Genomic DNA, 7,635 nt, shown 5'->3' with positions numbered 1-7,635 from the left:
TGACTGTACACCTGCTGTGTTGGTCCCCCCCCCCTCTCCAAGTGCTGCAGGTCAGACGTCCCTGCAACTGTCCGATCACACCAATCCGGGAAATCTCTGTTCAGAGACTCCACGGGGTGGGGTGGAGGGGTGCGTGGACATTGTCTGCAAAATGTACCCTCTGTCCATCTCTTTCCATCATGGCTTGGCTGCCTGGTTGCTACACAAGACGCTTGGTAGTGTGGAGGGCTGGTGGCGTGGGGCGGCCAGCCGAGGTATCCAGCCATCGGAGCACCGCCTTCCAGAATCCCCAGGATAGCTCCACGGGATATTGTGTGGGACTTCCCGCCGAGAAGCGCCCAGTCAGAGCCCAGGGCCCCGGGCCCCGCCAATTATGAGCAGAGTGTGGGAGGGGGGTGCGCGCTAGGGAAGCAGCTCGTGCGACGTGAGCTTGGGAGGGGCTCTGCCTTCTCTGACCTCCCCGCCGAGGTGGGGGGCCGCGAAGCTCGCGGGGCAGGAGAGCCTGCGCGGGCCCCTGGCAAGGCTCCCCCTGCCGTGCTGGCGACCGTGGCAGGGTTGGGGTGGAGGGGCGCTGTTTCCACCCTGGTGCCTGGTCCCTCCCAGCCTCCCTTCTCCACCCCGCCCGCTCGCCCGTGGTCCCTCCCGTCGGTCCCTCCCTCCGGCTCTTCAGTCCCTCCTCGCCCTGCCTCCCGCGCGCCCAGCCCAGCCTCCGCCCGCGGGGACTTGTGTGTGTGTGTGTGAGTGTGTGTGTGTCTGTGTGTGTGTGTGTGCGTGCGTGCGCGCGTGTGTGCTGTGTGTGTCTCCAGTGCGATTTCCCCTTTCTCTCGCTAGCCTCGGCGCAGCTCTCCAGCGGATCGCGTCCCCCTCCCCGTCAGCGGGCGCCCCCCGCCGCCCTTCCCTCGGCGCGGCCTCCCGGGAACCTCGGGACTCCCGTCGCAGCGCCGGCACCCCGATCCCTCTGCAGCAGGGGCGCCGTCGTCTCACCTGGGGTTCGCATCTCGCTCGCCCTCCAACTTTGCCATTGGTGGTGGCGGCGGCGGCGGCGGCGGCGGGACGTGTGGGAGAAGCCCAGCGCCTCGCCCGCCCGCCCGCCCGCCCGGACCAGCCTGCCCCGGCGCCGAGGTGAGTCACGGGCGCGGGCCGGCGGGGGCAGGCGGGCCCCGAGGAGAGCAGGAGGGCGGGAGGGCGGGAGGGCGGGCGGCCCCCGGCAGCCGCGAGGACGGACCCGGCGCCGCGCTCAGCCGCCACTTCTCCTTTCCACGGCGCCCAGCTCCCGGCGCCGCCGGCCGGGGGGCCCCGATTTCGAGATTGGGGGGAGGAGGAGGCGGCCCGGCGGCCCTTGGGGACCCGTGTCTCGGGCCCTGGGGAGGTGAGGGGCCCACCCTCCGGCCGTGATCGGAGGAGCCCGGGTCACCAGACCCGCCCGGGCGGCCGGACGAGCACCGGACCTCAGGTACGTCGATGGCGCCGTTTCTCCGGACGCGGGGCGAGACCTCGCAAAGTTTGCCCGTGTGAGGCATCGAGGGCGGTGGGGACCGGGAAAGGGTGCGTGTGCCTCAGCTTGGGGACTGTGAGGAGCCCGGGCTCCAGAGGTAACAAGCAGAAGTGAGCAGCAGCGGCGGCTGGCCGGCGGGCCGGGCGGGAAGGCGCTTTCCGTCCGCGGTGGTTCTATGGAAAGGCCGTTAGTGGCTGCGGCGCCGCCCCCACCCCGTGCCGCTCGCCGCTCGCCGCTCGCAACGCCCGAAGGCAGGAGGCTCAGCGGACTCGGGCGACTCCAGCCAGGTTGAACCGGTGGCCCCTAAGGCTTCCACAGCCAGGCACTGGAGACACGCGTACACACACATTCGCGATCACACACACACACACACACACACACACACACACGCCCGCCCGCAAGTAAACCTAGGACTTGGAGACCTGAACTGCCAAAATAGAGACCTCTTGGCAGGGGCTGGAGTTTCCGTGTCAGCCAGCCTCCAGGCTTCCCGCTCCCGCGTTCCCGCTCTCCACGGTTCCCCCGCCTCTTGGCTTCCTCCCATGCTACTTCTGAGGGGACCCAGCAACCGCACAGCGCAAAGGTCCCCCACCCCCCAATGCCAGAGTCCGCCTTTGGTGGTTCAGAGCTGCTGAGCTGGCAACCGCTTTATGAATTCCTGCCCCCCTCCACGGTACCCCTAAACTTTGATACCCTTTAGTTGAGAGTAGGCCTGGGACTTAGACGTCCTGATGGAAGAGTTCCCTCCTGACCCCTTGGCACCTCAGCTTAGTGGTGCTCCCTCGGGTACCCCCAACCACCACCGCACCCCAGCTGAGGAGCTCGGGGGATTTGATAGCCCTTTGATTTCTGCCCCTCATCCCTCTGCTTGAGATAGAGGCCTGTCTGGTCCTGCAGCTTCTTCTAGTTAATGTTTGACAGTTCATTGTAGCTAATCATTTTAATTAGCTCTTAAAGTGGGGAGTAACAGTTAACCTTGGACTTCTCGATTTTGGCCTGGTGGGGCCTCAAATGGGAGGAGTTTTGAGGAGGTAAGAGCGGAAGTGAGGTCACCACCTCTGGCCTGAGCCACCACAGCTGGCTCCAACAGCTGGTGGGCACACCCATTAGGGACTCAACTCCTGTGAGCTGACCCTAGCTTGGCCTGAGCATGCCAGGATGAAAGGTGAAAGGAACCTGTCTTTCTCTCCCTCGTTTTTTTTTTTGGGGGGGGGGGAGGGAACAGGATTCTTTGGCATTGAAAATGCCCAGGAAACTTGTAGACCAAGTAAGAATGGCAATTGGTCCCAGTATTTCCCCAGTTAAAAAGTGCTTCCTTGACCCAGTGCAGAAAAAAAATGTAAGTAAGCAGGCAGGGGCTCTTGCTAGGTGTGTGAAGACAATCAACAGCAAACCTGAGCTATAAGAAGCTGCAGTGCATATGGGGGTCTCTGGAACTGGGTTCAAAGCCCATGATCTCTTGTGGGGTGGGGGTGGGGGTGGGGCGGCTATGAAGCAGACACCACCATTTGCCACCCTCACCCTGGCCTCTCTGTGCAAGCCAAAGGAGTGGTTTGTTTGCAACTATGCCTGGCATTCCTCCCTGCATGGTACTGTTTGCTGGCTACTCAGAAACAGTGCCCACCCCTGGTCAAGCTGGGGGGACCCCGATCCGGTCTTCTTCACATAGTACCGAGTGACAGGGCAATAGCTTCAGCCTTCTCTGCTATTATATTGGGACCTAAAAATAAGGCCCCCGTGGCCCATCATGGGACTGATTGGTAACATACTCAAAATGCCTCTCATGCTGCAAACATTTAGGGCTTTGGCCCCAGAAAGGCCCAAACCAGCCACTTGCTGAGAGTGTGGCTTTTCTAGGGAGCCCTTTACTCCTTCCTGGCCTTGGTCTCCCCAACTTTTTCATTTGCTCCCAGTCACAAGAGCCAGCCTGTCTGGGTTGAGAGCCCAGCTTTGTCATTTACTAGTTATATGGTCCCAGTCAGTTGTAGGCGTGAGTCTCACTAAGTGGCAAAAGAATCAAGTTATAAAGCTGGAGAGGAATAAGTACATTCTTACTTATAGGATGCCAATTAGAAGACTGTGTGGTACAGGACCCACGTGGAACTGTCATTGTGATATTGTCTAATACAGTACCTAAAACTCAAGTTCAACTCAGCGAATGCAAAAATGGCCTGGGAGCTGGTACTAGTACCAGGCTGGCCCCAGTGAAGTGTTGATTGAGAAAATACGAGGATGAAGAAGACAGCACTGGCCTTCCAGGGTTGTATGTTGGCCAAAATGGGTGGTAGGATGTAGGTGGAGTCTGGGGAGATTGGATATGTTGTCTGTATAAATAATAGAGTTTAAAACCAACCTTGAGGACTTGAAGAGGTGGCTCAGCAGTTAAGAGCACTGCCTGCTTTAGCAGAGAGCCTGGGTTTGAGTCCTTGCACCCACATGGTGGCTTACAACCATCTGTCACTCCAGTCCCCGAGATTCTAACATCCTCTTCTGACCTCCTTGGGCACCGGGTATGCATGTGATGCACAGACATACATGCAGTCCAAACACACATACACAAAATAAATTTACAAAATAATAAAATAAAATAAAACAAAACTCAAATGCTTGGGCTAGGATGGGGAGCCAGGTGCCCCAAACTGAAGGCTTCTCTCTGTTTGGAGATGGTGGCTAGGCTCTGGTCTGAATGTTATCTGTCTCTCAAGTTTGCCCTAAGATTTTGGTGAAGGAGAAGGTAGGTAGGGAAAGTAGGCTCGTGAGCAGGCTGAAAGTGACAGGCATTTTGGACTGTGATTTTCTGCCTGCCAGGGGCAGGGCAACATTACTTATGGCCCCTCCCAAACTCTCCTAAAGCCATCCGAAATGGCAGAGATCACACCTGGCCCTGGTCCTCCACATCCCTGGATTCCCGCTGACTTAGGAAGAGCCTTGGGCAACCCTTGCTCCTCTGTTTTGGATCTGACCCCAACCTGGCCTTGGTTATATCACTCCTGGTTTTCTGAACTGCAAAAAGGTTTCTGGCTTCACTGCCAATTTATTCCCTTTGTGGTTCTCAGACTGAAAACTAGTTCGGCAGGGGAGAAAAGAAACCCATGAAAGGTACCCAGAATCCCATGGGCGCTTTCCTAGGGGTCAGGGGCTTTTCTCATCAACACCAACCTGCCTGCAAATCTCCGGCTGCTGAGCCTCGTGTGTCCTGTAATAGCGGCTGCGCTGTTAATGCCCTGTAGCTTGGGCCCCAGCGCTGGTTGCCAAGAAACTGCTAGTCGGGGTGCTTATGAGGGTTCTGACCTCATAGGGGCTGCTGAGTTTCAATTCAGCAGACATTTATTAACACCTACTGTGTGCCCAACCTGTGCTATGAGCTGTGGGGGAGCCGAGGGAAGGAGGTGGTGGGGCAGAGATGACTAAGACACTGAAACAATCAGAGGCGAGGACAAGCAGCCAGGCCAGGGGCTGGTCAGGTGCTAATTGTACTTCTTGGAGCAGAGGCCAGCGCGGCCAGGACTCTGAGGTCAGCAGCAGCTAGAGGAGGGAGGGAAGGCTTTGTGAGGGATTCGGGTGAGAGCTAGACCTTGAAAGGGGGCGGGGGCAGCGAGGGGGAGATGTGGCTCGGCAGAAAAGGGAGAAAAGACGCCTTTCTCTCTATTCCCTGGCTACGGACTGACCTTCGAAGCCTGGATGATTGTTTGGTAAATGCATGTCACATAAAAGAGCAGGTCACTGAGTGTGGGTGGCTTCATGCAAACCTCGATCTCCACTTCAGGACGTACAAAATGCAAGGCCTAGACAGTGAGCCCAGCCTGTATTGAGAATACACAAAGGGTAGTCAGGCTTCCCCCGCCACCGCCACCCAAGCTGAGAGGATTTCATTATGGACTGTACCCTCCAGCACAGGCCAGCTAGGAGAGGAGGGAGGGAGAGAGGGAGGGAGGGGGGAGTGAAGTGGGGGAAGAGAGAGGTAGAGGACATCAAAGCTGACATGTCACAATTGTTCCCTGGAGATATCTGCTGCCTAGGTCCCACCTTTCCCCCCCTCCCCAGGGCTTTGAGATTTCTGTAGGACCCTGGTGGTCCAGAGCAGAGATTTTCATCACAGCCCACCACCCAGCCAGCTGCGACTTGAAGTCTAGAGAGTCCCACATTTCTGCCTGGACACAGAGAAAATCACCATGTGTTTGTTCTACTTCTGAGTCTTCCATGGCTGGATGGGAAGCAAGCTTTTGAAAGGCTCTTGTTCAGTTCCATTGGATACAAACAAACACCTGGACTCCCCCACCCCACCCCTCCCCCAGCTCTCTGCTATTTTTCTTTCGGCTTTGTCTCCTCGGAGCATTTAAACACCTAAGGAGCATACTAGAATGTCCTGACTTGGGCTGAGAAACTGTCTTATGGTGAATTTCTTGACAAAGAGCCTGTTCCCAGAGGAATGAAGAGGCTCAGGCAGCAGAGACGAGTGTTTCAAGGAAAGTTCTGGAACATTTCTCAAAGCAGCTAACAAGAAACAAAGTAGCCCTGGCCTCGGACCTTTAACACAGGCGCTCAGGAGGCAGAGGTAGGTGGATCTCTTTAAATTTGAAGCCAGCAGGGCAGCGGTGGCGGACGCCAACACTTAGGAGGCAGAGGCAGGCAGATTTCTGAGTTTCAAGGCCAGCCTGGTCTATAGAGTGCCTCAAAAAAGGTCTACCCTGCCTCAAAAAAAAAAAAAAAAAAAACCAAAACCAAACCAAAACAAAAAAGTTTGAGGCCAACCAGAGCTACACAGAGAAACACTGTCTCCAGAGAGAGGCAGAGAGACAGGGGAGGCTTTAAGTAGCTGGTCTGAGTTGAGCAAGCTTTGCCTTAAGTTCTTAATTTTGGATGGGCTGTTTCTTTCCCAGTGCTAATACTTCATGCGTCTTTGTCTTCTACCTGCCATTCTGGAAGCTTCCTGTCTTCTTCTAGTGTGACCCAATATCCTTCTCAAGACAGAAAAGCTTCAGAGTAGAAGAAGGTAGGAAGGAAACACAGTCTGTCTGCGTTCGGATCTCAGACCTACCTGGTTCCGGCGGCGGTGTGACAATGGACTCATTGGCTTAACCTCTCTGGGTCTCACTGTGTGCTTTACAGGGATGGAGTGACAAATGAGATAATGTGTGTAAAACATTGAGTATGGGGCTTTTTGCAGTGTACCCACCCAGTAAGTGTTCCCTTGATTAGTTTTAGTCCTGGGCTGAGATTGTGGCTGGTCAGATCGTCTTTTCGCCATTCATCTACCCTAGGCTGTGCCAAGATCCCAGAATTAAACGCCTTGCCAGCAGTGCAGGCAGGGCATGCCAGCCCATTCCTGAAAATCCCTGGGTGGCTTCTACAGCGCACATGTGCGTACGTGCATGGTCTGTGTGTTATCTACAAAGCCATTCTGAGTGGTAGACAGTTCTGGAGTTAATAGAGGAGCTTGAGGGGCTGGAGAGATGGCTCCGTGGATAAGAGCTTCCTTGCTCTTTGAGGTGGCCGAAAGCTGCAGTCCCCAGAACTCATGTTGGGCAGCTTACATCTGCCTGTGACTCCAGCTTGAGGGGATCTGACATCTTCTTCTGGCTCTGCAGGCACCCTCCCCCGACACATGCACATAAGCACGCACACAGCACACAGACATGACTAATAAATCTTTTTTTAAAGACCGGAGCCTGAGCCATCAAGGTAGTTCAGTGGGTGAAGGTGCTTCTGCCCAGCATGACAACCTCAGTCCCTGGAGCCCACATGGGGGAAAGAAAACTGTCCTTGCAAGTTACCCTCTGACCTCCACATGTGGCTCCCTCCCCCAGCCCTCACATATTTGTTGAGCGTGTGTGTGTGTGTGTGTGTGTGTGTGTGTGTGTGTGTACACGCACACAAGTAAAAATATAAAACAGTTTAGAGGTGAGGTTAAGTTTTTAATATTTATATTAATGTTACCATGGGTTTTTCTTTTGGGGGGGGTCTTCATTATTTTCACTTTGAATATCCACTGAAGAAATCAGAAGTGAGCTGTCGTTTTTAGCACATTGGTGTCTGAGTCTGGAAGATGGAGAGTTCTAGGCTTGCCTGGCCAACATAGCAAGTTCCAGGTCAGCCCAGGCTACAAGCGAAACCTTGTCTTTTTTTTTTTTTTTTTTTTT

The 7,635-nt window shown here is 55.5% G+C and overlaps 1 protein-coding gene across 2 annotated transcripts in view; it reads left to right on the top strand.

Moving 5' to 3' along the window:
* Window positions 1-680: 680 nt before the first annotated feature.
* Window positions 681-7,635, top strand: part of Elf4 (E74 like ETS transcription factor 4) — a 42,467-nt gene continuing 35,512 nt past the window's right edge. Inside the window, exon 1 of one of the 2 annotated variants that reach the window (XM_052170419.1) lies at window positions 681-1,122. The gene's annotated coding sequence lies outside the window, so the exon portion shown is untranslated. Of the gene's footprint in view, window positions 1,123-1,236; window positions 1,454-7,635 lie in introns of those variants that run through there. The other variant, XM_052170420.1, reaches the window with a different exon arrangement.

The sequence above is a fragment of the Apodemus sylvaticus genome, chromosome X (assembly GCF_947179515.1).
Source record: "Apodemus sylvaticus chromosome X, mApoSyl1.1, whole genome shotgun sequence".
NCBI lineage: Eukaryota > Metazoa > Chordata > Mammalia > Rodentia > Muridae > Apodemus > Apodemus sylvaticus.
This window is presented reverse-complemented; position numbering and strand designations above follow the sequence as displayed.